General features: G+C 37.0%; 2 long non-coding RNA genes across 2 annotated transcripts; both read right to left on the bottom strand.

Annotated features, from left to right (window-relative positions):
• Nucleotides 1-9,007: 9,007 nt before the first annotated feature.
• LOC116031413 lies at nucleotides 9,008-9,511 on the bottom strand. The gene is made up of 2 exons (XR_004100587.1): nucleotides 9,465-9,511; nucleotides 9,008-9,341 (listed from the first exon to the last, which is right to left on the bottom strand). It is a non-coding gene; the product is annotated as an uncharacterized LOC116031413 (long non-coding RNA).
• Nucleotides 9,512-10,149: 638 nt separating this feature from the next.
• LOC116031485 lies at nucleotides 10,150-14,204 on the bottom strand. Its single transcript, XR_004100594.1, has 3 exons — nucleotides 14,132-14,204; nucleotides 13,939-14,034; nucleotides 10,150-10,206 (listed from the first exon to the last, which is right to left on the bottom strand). It is a non-coding gene; the product is annotated as an uncharacterized LOC116031485 (long non-coding RNA).
• Nucleotides 14,205-15,268: the final 1,064 nt, after the last annotated feature.

Here is a 15,268-nt window from a genome sequence, read left to right as displayed (position 1 = left end):
CGCCGAAAATAGTCGAATATAGGGTCAGTTTTGGGGCATTAATGAATAGTTTTGACGCACATTTGAAATCATTTTCATGCATAAAAGACTCTGATAAGATCAAATCAACAAATTCGACTTTAAAGTTGTGTTTTAAGTCATTCCCGCAGTATATAACAAGATCCAAGGCCAAAAGGAAGCAATAAACAAAGAAGCAACCATGCAGGATCATTCCACGAGGGCTTCACGCGTGAAGGGAGCGTGTACCACTTCCAGTATGCGTCCACACCCCCATCCACGCGTGAATGCAGCGTGGATCTGACATTAAGGGCGATCTCAGGATTTCGACTTTATGTTGGCTATTTAAACCCTTCCTCTGTATTTTAGAAGGGAGAACCCCAATTTCCAGATCTGATTTCCATTTGTTTCTCCCCTTTGGGGGAAATCCCCAATTCTCCTTAGCTTAGATTAGTTCTCCCATGGTAGATTCAAGGAGACGAATGAGAGTGAAGGTGTAATAGATCTATTGGATTCCTAGGTATATTACTCTACTCTTATTCTTACTAGATTATGATTTTAATCTATTTGCTTGATTATTTTCCATTGTTTGATCTTTAATGTTGATAATGCTTGAGTAGATTAGTTGAGGGGTGCGTGTGCTCCATGTTAGATCTTACAATTGATGTTTAAATTTTGTCATATGATTGTGAAAGTGATGAAGTAGGGTTTAGTCTTGTGTGGTTGAAGTTCTTCGTGCTTTGCTTCTATTTACGACCGGGATAGATAGTAGACTCTATGAACGTGATTGTCTGTGCGATAGCAGCCTCTCACGAGTCCAACTCATCCACATCCCTGCAAGGTGTTCGGTTAAATGCCTCAACCGAATGAGGATTGAGAGTCCAAGTGTGACGCCAATTGGTATTGATACCGTAGGCTCCCGTGTTAATCACTGAACCTCGTGAATACAATCCTCTTTGAGTGATCAATCGCCTAGGCTAACTAAGTCACATGCCCCCTTGTCCTTTTCAATTTGTTTTAGTGCCTTTCAAACCTATGCTAGTTACCTCCTTGTCCCTAGCCAGTTCTTGTAACTCTTATTTATTAACATCCTAAATGCCAACCCTAATTCGGCTCTAATCTGACATCTTTGAGAGACCAACACTCAGGGAGTTTTGACTCTTTGTTTTACCACATTCACTCACCCTAAAACCACAACCTTCAAAATGGCGTCGTTGCCGGGCATGGCAAACGGTTTTGAATTGTTTTGACATTTTTGAAGTTAATTCTTAAGAGTTCTTGAATTGCTTTACTTTGTTTGTTTTATTTTCCTTGTTTTGTTTAGTTGATTTGGAATATGAGTTTACTTTTCCTGGATATCTTGTTGCTCACTTGCAACTACTTTTAGTTGCAAAAGATTTGTTGTTGGCTAAGCTTTGTGTAGGAAATTTTTGTTGAAAATCAATTGAAAGCTTGCCAATGAGTGCTTATATGCATCCCCATGGTTACCCACACCATGAGGGAAATCCATTGAAATATACTCCACCTCAACCATATACCTATTACCCCCAGTCTACCTATACTTACCCTCCACCAACATATCACTACCCACCTCCAAATCCTTACCCATTTCCACACCACTACCTACCACCTCCAAATCCTTATCCATCTTATATGCATAGCCATCACCCACCACCACCATATGTACACCCACCGTAACCTTATCAAAAAGAACTCCCTTCACAATACCTCATTCTACAAGAAGACTCATTGAGCTCTAAAGCTTTATTCCAAAATATTGATAGTAAGCTTGTCCAAATAATGAAAAAGATTGATTGGAACTATACTCACGAGCCATATTCATTCCCCAATTCATACCAAAACAACCATTACCCATCTCTATCACAATTTCATGAAGGAAACAATGTTTCACATTTCTTTGAAATACCACCTTCCAATCAAAATTTTATCCCCACCAATACTTGTGATTATATCCCATCGGCCAAGGACGAAATTGAGATTCTAAAGGACAAGATAGAAGTATTCACGAGGATGGCCAAGGAGAACACGGCTAATTTAAGAGCTGAAATCAAGAGTGAATTGAAAAATTATCTTGCTACCCTTCGGCAGGAAGGCATTCCATTAGAAGAGATTGAGACTAAAATGCTCTCTATGATGGAGGAGCTCATGAAAACCCCATCACGGGTAGATTACCCCCTTGAAGATAATCTCCCAATTTTGGAAGCCAATCCAAGGATTGTACATGAGATTGAAAAACAAAATGCTAGCAAAAAGGTGAGTGTTGAAGAGAACGTGGATTGTTATGCCCCGGTGCTTGAAGAAGTTCCAATTTTCGAATTGGAAGATCAAAAGAATGTAGAGATGGAGAGTGAAGATGAGGGCATTGAGATAGTGTGGGAAGATGAAGAGCCGACATGTGGTAACATTCTTAATCTTTCTTGTGTTAGTATTCTTGAAAATTATTGTGCTCTTATTGGAAACACTTTTGACACTTGTGTGGATGACACCCCTTTGAAATGAAATGATGATCTATATGCTTGTGATACTACTTGTTTTTATTTCTAGAAGGATGATTCCATAGGCTTTGTCGTTGATGATTCTAATAATGAGTGTGAAAGTGTTGATTCATTTGATAATAATGAATGTGTTTCTCGTAAGGATGATTCCCTTTGCAATGATACATCTAATACTTGTGATTATGATTGCTTTTATTTCTGGGAGGATGATTCTATAGAAGTTTGTGATACATTGATCGATAATTGTAAGGATTCTCTCTTGTTTGATAATGATTATGTTTGTTTCAACTTCTTGGAAGATGAATCCTTAGATTAGTGTGAAAATGAGTTTATGAGTGAAGGGGATGAGGGTGATTCTTCTAGTATAATTGAGTGGGAAGATGTGAAGAGAGAATGTGAAGAGGAGATGGTGGAAAATGAAGGGATTTTCACTTTTGACTTGCTTGAGAAAGTTGAGCGGGGAGACCTTGCTAAAGTTGAAATCGAAATGGTGCAGTGAGGAGATATGGTATCAACCCTATGCTGAGAATGGAAAGAAGATATGGGAAGTTAACACAATCCTAGAGGAAGTAAGGAGGGTGTTTGAGGCTAAAATTCTTCCAATAATGCAAATTGCTCTTCTTTTTCTAATGTCTGAATTCAAGGATGTTCCCCATCTTGGAGCATACCTTGAAGCAAAGGTACATGGGACGCTTGGCAAAGTCCCAAAATTGGTGTGTTTCAACGGATAGAGCACACCACGTCTAGCTAGTGACGTAAAACGTGGCGCGCTTGGGAGGCATTCCCAACATTATCCTTTAGGACTTAGAATTTGTTTTCCCTATTTTCTCTTTGTTTTCTTTTATTAATTAGTAATTTTTGTCTTTCGTATAGCTTCGCTTGAACTAACCACGCAGATTCAACATTTGGAGGCATGTCCCAACCACAATTCATCCATCAAGTCATCGACTACAGCTAAAGAGGCAAATAAAACTCAAAGCGGGACGAACTGAGCATATCCACGCTACCTTCACGCGTGAAGGGAGCGTGGATGGAATCTAGTATGCATCCACGCAGGCCTTCACACATGAAGCCGGCGTGGACGCACACTAGAAGTGCTGCGTAAAAATGACACAAATGTGTTTAAATCTTGCCCTTTCTTCATTCCTTTCATTTCCACGAACAAACTACATCTCTAAGGTAAAAACCCTTCATCCTAAGGCATTTTACTTGCAAGATTTCAAAGGAATATCATATCTAAAGTCATCAATGAAGGTAATCTCTCGACTCCTTTGCTTTATTTGGTTCAAGAGCTAGAATTTAGTTTTGATTGGGTTTCATCCTAGATCTACATTGCCTTGTCTCCTCTCATATTTAAGAACCTATATGTTGGATTTGAGTCTACATTGTTACTACATTTTGAGAGTACTTATGATTTTGCACAACCTATGCATGATAAACTGATGAAACTAGATAACATTTGAACATTTCCTATTTGGTTGAACTTTAATATGGAATTGAAAGCTTGAGTGGCAAAGAATGAAACTTTATTGTTCCATTAGTGTTATATTGTTGATTCCAACTATACAATTGTTAATATTATGAGCTTATTTGTTTATTTCATTTTCACCTTCAACTTAGTCTTGAGGAAGAAGATGAAGTTGACTTCTTGCGTTGACCTTTGAATTCCAAATCGTTTTTAGTATGTGAATGCGATTGCTCTACTTAGTATTATGTTTTCAAATGGAAAATTTATTGGAAAAATGTTTGAAAAGAGTTAGAGCATATTAAGGATGTGCCAGAATTCCGTGTTGCTTTGATTCCTAATGCTAGATTTTGACTTAAGGTGTGAACGATGTTTCCTTGCCCTATGTTTCAATTTTTGGCTATTCTCTAGGAAATGTCTTCGCAATCATCAAATGATCATCAGAGGGAAATGAGAGCTAGAAAAGGGAAACCCCTAATGGAAGAACCCAGTACGCTAAAACCGAAAGAGGAAAATGGTGACGATGGACATCCTTACCGAGAGATTGTTATGACCCCGAAGATGAGACAGCGTTTCCATTATTTGACCAATCTTCCAATTATCGGGTGGAATTTCATTGCTTTAGCTGCTCTAAACCCCTTTCATTGCCGACACTCGGTGACTTGTCTCATCCATCAACCTTACTGGAGCAAGATCTTTAGATGGCGTTATACGACGTACGCCCTGGTGGTCTGTGAATTTGTAGCTAGTCTAGAGGTCACAGGAAAAAGTGACGACCTGAAGGGCCCAATGATCCAGTTCTCTATTTTCAATGATTCATATCATATCTCGGTTGACACCTTAGGAGTACTTCTTGAATTTTACAACAAGGAAGACCAGGAAAGATCATGGTACAGACGTCTTCCTTGGGATTTTAGAAACTTTGAAACTCTGAAATGGTATTGGCGAACAATTGCAATGCCGGGAATTGAATGGAGTGGTGCAAGAGTGCTTCATTCCCAAATCCGCAGAGATGATATTAGGGTAGTTTGACGAATTTTGGCTCAATCTTGGGAAGGTCATAGATGCAATTATGCAAAGGTGTACAGAATTGACTTGTTTGCACTTTGGAGCATAGACATAGGAACACCAGTAAACATGGGTATGGTCTGTAAGGGATGGCTAAAGGTGCAGCTGATAAGACTCTGAGATACCCTTATTTCAGGCACATTTTAGGGTGTTTTATCGCGTCTATAGCATCCTTACTTGGTAAATTATGTGCGTAAATGCTTGAAAATCACTAACTGATGCACAAAAGCTACTTTTAGCTTAAAAGAAGTAAAACAGGAGCCCCGAGAGCAATTAGGACCAAAAGTTGAGCTTAAAGAGCAAACAAGGCAAGAGCAGAGCCCTGGAGGACCAAACTGGAAGGCCACACGCGTGTGAGCAGGCGTGAAAACTTTCCAGAAGTTTCCCACGCACGCTCACACGCGTGTGAGAGGCGTGGAGACAGTGATGCGCGAATTTCAGCTAGGGTTGTCATTTCGGAGACTATTTAAACCCCTTTGATGAATTTTCAGAGGAGGATCCCAAAAATTTAGTTTTCCTTTTCTTAGTTTTTCCTTTGGAGAACTTTCTCCATTTTTCTTAGCTTTTTAGATTAGATCAATCTCCATTGTAGCAAGCCAACAAGCTTGGATTGAATATCTTCTTCTCTCTAGGTGATCTCTATTTCATTTCTATAATTTTAGCTATCTTATTCTTGGATTAAATTAGCTTATGTTTGCATTTCATACTATGAGTAGCTAGTTTAGTCTAGGGATTTGGATTGTGTGATTGAATATTGTTTATGTGATGATCTTATCTCTATATCTTAGATCTATGAGTTTGTGTTGATGGATTATCTATTCTTGTCTATTGATTGTTGTTTTGATGAGATTTTGTTTGGATGTGGCCAATCTAGATGAGAGATTGAGCTCTTGACTCTTTCATGTCTTTGATTAGAGTTAGGATTTGAAGCTTGACACAATCATAGTTCCTATGGACTTCTTAAGAATAGTAGGATAGTGTGTAGCTTAAGTGTTTGATAAAACTACTCTTAGAACTTTGGATGCTTGAAGGCACTCCTAAGTCAAAGAAGTCTTAGTACACAAAGGTGGAAAAGGACTAAGACAACACACTCTTGAATAGACAATATCCTAGCAATCCTAATCCTTGACCTTAGACACTCCACTATGCAATATTCATGAACACTATCCAATCCCTACCCCTTTTTACATATTCACAAAATCACTTTTACTTTACTATTCTCTTGCACTCAAACCAACCAAATGAACTACTCTCACTCACAATCCACCTTTCACCACACTCGAGTCCTATGCATGATACAATCAAGTAAACTCCCGAACGTTTGACACACCTCCACGTCCCTCCTTCGAGACCGACACTCGGGGAGTCACAGACTTTCCATTTTATCATACAAATATCTTTTGACATTTCACCCTATGCACGCAAAAGTTGTCAACAGCAACGAGAAAAAGTCACTTCAGTATTTTTAGGACCGCTAGTCACACAGCTGTGCATTGCTTTGGGATACAAGGCAAAAGCGGAATGGACTGAGATTATCGTGCCGGAGGCAGTCATGACCCCTCTATCGCTCGAGGATTTATCCACCATGAACCTCGGCCACTTGCGCAAACATAGAGAAGAGGCAAGAGTGACTAAGACGGATGCGACTAAGGCACGCAATCCACCAGTACGGCCTCCAGCTCCTTCATCCTCCACAACTTCACAACCTGCCACATCCCATGGGCACACTCAATCGTGTTGATCCAATCAACCTTATTCCCCTACGATCCTATCTCCGAACAATTCAATCTTCTCTGAGTCAGTGGCCCCGTTTGCTAAGGATCCTACTCTAGCTCAATCATCATCACTTCCTGCAGCGCCCCGGTGTTTCACTAAAGCTATAGACTGGAAGTCTATGCAGGGTTTCCAATACGAACTGCATCTGGAGCAAGAGCGGCTTCTGGAGGAACGAGACGCCCGACACTACGAACTTCTAGAGGAATTAAGCATGCAGATTGACCTCCTCAAAATGGAACTTGCGAGAAGAGGACCTAATACCGGGCAGTGAAGAGAAATGAAGATTGGAAACTTGCCTTGAGAAAATCGAATGCTTAAGTAATTTCTACCAATGACTTGAAGAATTTACTTGTGGACATTATTTTACCTTGCTTATTTCTTTTGTATTCTGTTGTTTCTACCACGTTTCGTCCAGCCAGGGACGTTAAACGTGGCACTCTTGGGAGGCACCCCAAGCCCAAATAAGAGAGAGAAAAACCAAGGAATCAAGAAGAAAAGAATGGTATATCTTTTGTTCTTTATTCTGTAATGCTAACCTTTGACATAGGAAATTTTTGAAGAGCAAACTAACGAACAATGCTTAATTCATCCTTGAAAAGGTTCACTGTAAGGTATATTCTTCTTATCTCTTTTCCATTACATAGGCCTTGTTTGATTGTTGATATGAATATTCTTATCCAAAGATTTTGTCTAATTTGGCGTATATACAATGAGTAGTATGATTTTTGTATAAATGGGTATTTTAGATGTGGTCCAGCCCCGGAAACACTTTTAAGTGTGGAAAGGCAGTCCTTACTAATTGATTGCATGACCCCTACTCTTTCTCCACCGTTCCTCGTGGCAACATTGAGGACGATGTTATTTTCTAAGTGTGGAAAGGATGTGTTGCATCTACATATTATTGAATGCTTGATTGATTGATTGATTGAATGTATTTGGCGTAAGATTTTGGAGAATGTGTTATTGCCGATACTATCTAGGAGGAATTCTAATCTTATGCCCGAAAATTTTTGAAATATACTTTGGAAGTTACCTTTTGCACTTAAGTTAAATCCTTGGAACCAAAATGGTTCAAAATTTTGTGTGATTGCATGTTATTCACCTCTTAGTTTGTTGGGAACTTAGTCAAGGATCTTTCGAAGTAGGAGTGTGTACCCTCTAGTTTTAGAAATATAAGGTTAGCGAAGCCCGGAAATTGAACTTAACTTGGTACGGCATGGGGCAAAAGGAGAGCTTAAATGTGAGAATGTGAGATCATCCCCACTCCCGTAGAAAAAGGCATGAGGGGTTGAAATGGTGAATTGTGAATAAAGGCTAATAATGGTCACTCCTAGTGATAAGATACAAGGTGAGCCATCTCGCTAGGATATGAGGCAACCATTGCACCGCCTTCAAACAAGCGTAGAGCTCTACGTGAAGTCGGTTGTCTCAAAAAGATCTTGGGTGATGAGAAAATAGAGAGGAGGTGAGCCGCCCTGCTTGGATTCAGGCACCCATTGCACTGTCTTCGAAAAGCCATGGAGATCCATGTGAAGTCGGGTTGTCCGAAAGAATAGCCAAGGGGGTTGAGAAGAAAGAGTGACCGCCCAAGCCATGGAGGTGAGCGGTCCATGTCCCTACCTTCATTTATTTTTATGTAAAGGGGCTTTGGCGTAAGGTTAGATATCGACTAGGGTGTGCACATCGTTCCCACTAGTGGGATCGGCTTTTAGGCCCTTACAAAATAGAAGGTGAACCCCTATTATTTGCATGCTTGAAAGGTGTGAAAATGATTTATCTTATTGTGAAATCCATCTTATGAGACCTTCGCTTCCTTAGCATATTCCTAAAGTTTAACTAGCATGAGCCTAGCATTCCTGGTAGATAGTGTAGGGAATTTCACCTTTTCTATTTTCAGTGGCACTAACAAACCGTTCGGTCAATCGATCTACGAGAATACTTAACTATTCTTGGCACTTATGTGATTAGAGTTTAGATAGTATACTTGCTTGAGGACAAGCAAGGTTTAAGTGTGGAAACTTTGATAAGAGCCAAGAATAGTCGAATATAGGGTCAGTTTTGGGGCATTAATGAACTGTTTTGACACCCATTTGTAATCATTTTCATGCATAAAGACTCTGATAAGATCAAATCAACAAATTCGACTTTAAAGTTGTGTTTTAAGTCATTCCCGCAGGATATAACATGATCCAAGGCCTGTAACACCCCCAAATTTTATAAGCTTGAATACTCCAAAACAAACTATCTTTCTTACTAACCATATTGAAAATAAATGCGGAAGCAAAACCAAACTATAATCACGGGGTGTTATGCCACGCTTGGGACAACTCACTAATCCCAAACGCACAGGCTACAAGCTTTCTAACTACAATCTATATTACAACAATTTTCTATCTAGATTAAAAATCAACTATAATACAACAATTTGGATTCTAAACTAATCCGTTTAAACCAAGAGACAACTCCAATGGCAACTAGCTCTACATCGCGCTCTCAAAACGAGTCACTTTCATCAAATCCTGAAAACAGTAAGGTTTGGAAAACACAAACAAACAAAATTAGCATAAAATGCTATGTAACACCCCAATTTTCACATCTTGGATTTATTACGAAATCCCTAATAATACATTGCGGAAGCTTACATCATATCAACAGAAAACCGGGTGCTACCGCCACACCTAGAGTGAATTCTATCACCTCTTTGACAAACTCCACTCTAAGTGCACAGGCTAAACTTACAACATTAATAACAATCCCTGTCTACATCAAAGAGTAGACCTCAACCTGTACTTCCCTTCTATCCCGAGCTCATCGGCTACAAGGTCCCACACTAAACTGCAACTGATAAGAAACACATTGAAGTGCAGTTAGCGCGACGGCTAAGTAAGAAAATCCATTTGTCACTTAAAAGTAGACAAAGGTTTGAAAACATAGATAATCTAAAAGCTTTATAAAGTTTTACCATGATTTGAAAATCTGCCTGTAACGAAACGATTTATAGATAGTATAATATCGTATAAACGTTAAATCATATAAAGCTTTTCTCAAATAAGAATGAAGTCATAACTTGCCACTCAAAATAATTTTCATGCCCTTTTCAGACAAGTTTGCAAAATTTCACATTTCCAGGAATTTCATCATTTGCAAATAGAACCGCAGCTCTAATATTTATAATAATCTGAACCGCAGCTCAGAGTAACANCCGGGTGCTACCGCCACACCTAGAGTGAATTCTATCACCTCTTTGACAAACTCCACTCTAAGTGCACAGGCTAAACTTACAACATTAATAACAATCCCTGTCTACATCAAAGAGTAGACCTCAACCTGTACTTCCCTTCTATCCCGAGCTCATCGGCTACAAGGTCCCACACTAAACTGCAACTGATAAGAAACACATTGAAGTGCAGTTAGCGCGACGGCTAAGTAAGAAAATCCATTTGTCACTTAAAAGTAGACAAAGGTTTGAAAACATAGATAATCTAAAAGCTTTATAAAGTTTTACCATGATTTGAAAATCTGCCTGTAACGAAACGATTTATAGATAGTATAATATCGTATAAACGTTAAATCATATAAAGCTTTTCTCAAATAAGAATGAAGTCATAACTTGCCACTCAAAATAATTTTCATGCCCTTTTCAGACAAGTTTGCAAAATTTCACATTTCCAGGAATTTCATCATTTGCAAATAGAACCGCAGCTCTAATATTTATAATAATCTGAACCGCAGCTCAGAGTAACANTGAACCGCAGCCCAGAATAACAATAATTTTCATACTCAAAAATTTTCCACTTAGTTTCCCCTGAGTAAGCACTTTGAACATTTCTCAATTCTCCTTCTCAAACCTTGGGCAGTGGCATTTCCCTGCCTTCCCGTCGGTCTCCTTATCCCAACCTAGGGCCATGGCACTCCAGCCCTCCCATAGGTCCAACCTTATTCCAACCCCGGGCCGTGGCGTTTAAGCCTTCCCGAAGGTCCCCACCTTATTCCAGAAACTAAGGGTTTGAAAACATTTTTCTTTTTCTTTCCTGGAATCAAATTGTATTTTCAAAATAATTTATTTCATCCAAATATGGTTGTGACATCCCAAAATTTCGTCACTAGTTTTGTTACAAAAAAAAATATTTTTGTCAAAATTGATTTTGACAGTTTCTGTCAAGAAATTACAGTTTTGCGCAGTCCGAAAGATTGAGCCGGTAAAAATAGTTCCCGAACTCTTTTTCACTTGAAATTTTTATGGTAGAACCCTAACTCATAGTACTTGATGTTCATAAAAAGTTTTGGTCACCTAGGTTCACGAATTTACACAGAAAATTCCATTTTTGCCCTTGGCAGTGTGCTGTCCAGCATTTTTCCTTCTCTGGACCAGTTTTGGGAAACATTCCGAAAACCATACTTATACTACTCCAAAACTTATGAAAGTTTATATGAGGCTTCTACACTTATAGAACTACATGTATAAAAAAAATTGGACCAAAATAATTTACCGATTTTTCCCAGAAATTCACGGAAGTTACTGACAGAAATCTGTCCTGATTTCCTTTCTCTATTTCCACAAGTATAAGCTTATATAGACATAAATACAACATATACAAGCATATCCAAGCTATGAACTTGTATACGAAAATATTCCCAAAGCTCCAAAAACACCATAATTCAACTAAAATCAATTATCCAAATTCAAGTGACTAATTCCAACTTAAGGGAATTCCTTACCTCACAAGTGTGTAATATCACCGTAAAAGTAGTCTTGAACCTTTATCCCCAAGTTTCACCGAAAAACCCTAGGTAGAATACACCACCATAACAACATATTTAAGAAATCTTTACCTACAATCAAGTTCTAGGGAAGAAATCAAGACTTTTTAACCAAATAATATTGAAATCTTACCGAACAAATTGGAGAGTTGTGTACAAGCTTGGCTATGGTTTTAATGGAGGAAAATGGTGGAAGTCACCTCTCTTTCTCTCTTTTGAAATTCAGCCAAGGAAGAAGAAGAAGAAGAACAAATGGAATAAATTGGCTTTGGGTATTCTTCCTTTTGAGGTAAGATGTTTTTATGGGGAAAAAAAAAATAGAATAAAATAATGAAGTATTTTCAAACTTATCAGTTGGGGTCCAAACAGATAAAGTTTCGGTAGAAAATAATCTGGATAGAATAATTCTCGAAACCAAAAATTTATTCCGGACTAACCCTCAAAATTGGGCTAGGTTCGGTACACCGCGAAATTTTAGCGATGTACGATCAAAATAAATTTTCGCTGCTATGGGCTGATTTAATTGAATAGGAAGTTCAAGAATAGTAATATGGTGTCTAATAATCCATTTCCTAGGATAATCGGGTCCGAATACCAGCTTCTAAAATTTTACGGTTCGTGACCGGCACGAACGATCGCAACTTAACAACAACTATACCTCCTTAAAAAAAATTATTTTGAAGCATCGGTCACTTATCTTATGAATGTCATAGCTTAAAGACATATTTTCTGAACCTCAAACTTATCGAAATAGACGAGGGGTTACATGCTAAGTAAGGTTCATTTTGCCCCGAAAAATATATACATTTTAGTTTGGAAATAATATACTTTTAAAAGATAGTTTTAAAACGAATACTATGAGACTTGGAAATTAAATATAGGAAAGGAATAAATCGTTTGTAGAGACTAGAACACTTGTGAAGTGTCAAATCAAAGTGCAATATACATAAGCCAACATTAAACTGATGCAAGAACTTCATTTAAGAACAAACTTTTCCTTATACAATCATCTATTTCGTATAGTAAACAAATTCGACTCTAGTAAAAGGCATAACTCCACAAGAACAATTCTCAAGCATATGATAACTTCAATAACTCAATATATACATAAGTAAGTATAGACACAAGAAGAAAACAAAGCATAACAAAAGTCTCATCAACAAGCTTATATTACAATAGTAACTCGTTTAAAGTTTATATGATAATAGTAGCTCATCTCAAGCTTAGTAATAATAATAGCCCATCTCAGGCTTAATGATAGTAATGGCCCATCTCAGGCTTATCATCTCAGGCTTAATGATAGTAATGGCCCATCTCAGGCTTATGTAATCAGGCTTAATGATAGTAATGGCCCATCTCAGGCTTATGTAATAATAATGGCCCACCTCAGGCTTAATAATAATAATGGCCCATCTCATGCGTATGTAATAATAATAGCCCATCTCAGGCTTAATATTAGTAATGACCCATCTCAGGCATATATAATAATAATTGCCCATCTCATGCATATATAATAATAATGGCCCATCTCAAGCTTAATATTAGTAATGGCCTATCTCAGGCATATATAATAATAATGGCCCATCTCAGGCATATATAATAATAATGGCCCATCTCAGGCATATATAATAATAATGGCCCATCTTAGGCATATATAATAATAATGGCTTATCTCAGGCTTAATATTAGTAATGGCCCATCTCAGGCATATATAATAATAATGGCCCATCATTATCCATATAAATATAAGAAGTATTGCTAAAATAATATTTATCATCCCAAAATAGAATATACATAATTGTTAGTGCATAGATATTCAAATCACATATTTTCATAAAATACATAATAGTTTCAATTATGGGTACTAAGTTATCAAGCTAAGAAATATGTAAAGTTTAGGCCATTCTCAAAAATAGTAATTTCTTTAGTACATATCTCTTTTAAAAATAATATAATAGTTTATTAAACTAAAATAATATCAAAGGATTCAAGTAGTTTAATTGGAAGGAACCTTAAGAAAAAGATATTGAGCATGAGGTCAAGAGTTCAACTTCATTTCAAATAAAGTATCCATTCTAAAAGCATAATTTATAAAATTCAAGAAAGTTGATAGCTGGCAATGGTCCTATAAAATACTCCAGCCCCAAAACTCACACCAAGCACCTCATAACACATCTCCAAAAATACATTAACACTTACTACTTTAAAACATGAACATATACCATTTCAGAAGCAAAATAATACCATTTTAACACAATTTCTAAGGATTTAAAGTAGCAAAAATAATCCATAATATCAAATAATTTCAACAATAAAACATAGGGAAAAATAGTTTGGACATCCATGAATCCTTACCTCCATAGCTAAAGCTCAAAAAATCCATCTCTTAATCTTGTCTTCTAAACCCTCCTTTTCTTTTCTCAAGCCAAAACACCACCATAACATCAAACCCTTTCCTCAAACCACAACAAACCCACACAAAATAACATCACAATCCATCCTAATGAGCTAACAAAGGAAAGAAATGGAGAAAGAAAATGAACCTTACCAAGTTTTTAAGAAAGAAGGAGAGGACTAGTGTTCTTCATCTTACTACTAATACTTGTTGAAAGGAAAAAGATATATATGAGGATTTGGATATAAAAAATACATTTTAATTGATTTTTTTTCTCAAAAGGAATAGTAAGTGTAACCAAAGTGATTGTGCGAATATTTTATGGAAATGAAACATACAAATAATAAGCAATATAATATCCATTGTGATTTGGGGTTTAAATGTTTTTTTGTGGCTGAAAAGTTCTGCCAAAGAAAGGTAATTTGAAACGAGTACACGGCTGTGCAAGAATGCAATGTCATTTTCTTTGTGAGTTCAGAAATAACAAAAAAAAATTTTGCAAGTATGGTTATACTACCAGGAGCAGGACCACTACTGTGTTAATATCTTCATTATATGGCAAAAGCATAAATAGATTCTATGAAACATTCTTTTAACTTTGGATCTTTTTTTCCAAAATTAGTAAGTAGGTCAAGTAAACAACATCTCAAACAAGTAGATCACTCCAAATCAGAACACAAATAAGTAAGGATAATTTCATACACACTTCATTTACACACTGAAATTCACGAGTTGATCTATTTTCCAGGAAATTCCGTTTATGGGAGTTTAGTTAATTTGTTGCCATAAACCTTCACTTTAGGGGTTGTAAGTTCATTCTAAAAATCTAGCTCAAGACAGAGTATGGAAGTTATATTCACTGGAAACTAACAAATATCAGCAAATCAACTATATAAAACACATTAAACTGCAATTCGTCCAAAACCAATCAAATGCATACACGAAAAGCCAATAGAGTAACGAAAATGAATACAATTAGCCCAATAGTATTCAAGTAAAGAAAGCTAACTGACTGACAAAAAACCCAAAAGAATAGAACATTACACGATTCACATCTGTGTTTTTCAATGATTTCATTAAATGGCCTTAACATCAGTGCAAGTATTAGCTGAGTGCTTGGTCATCATATAATATATAGTATAAAGTAGCACAAAGAATCTGTATATTTTTGCATATCCATGTAATGTAAAGATAAGCATGTAGTATGTGCATTTAAGGGACTGGTGATGGTAGTGCACTTATCAAATATTATGAATGATCCTATATAAAAACAATTTTAGCATTATAATT

Source organism: Ipomoea triloba, chromosome 10 (genome assembly GCF_003576645.1).
Source record: "Ipomoea triloba cultivar NCNSP0323 chromosome 10, ASM357664v1".
Lineage (NCBI taxonomy): Eukaryota > Viridiplantae > Streptophyta > Magnoliopsida > Solanales > Convolvulaceae > Ipomoea > Ipomoea triloba.
This window is presented reverse-complemented; position numbering and strand designations above follow the sequence as displayed.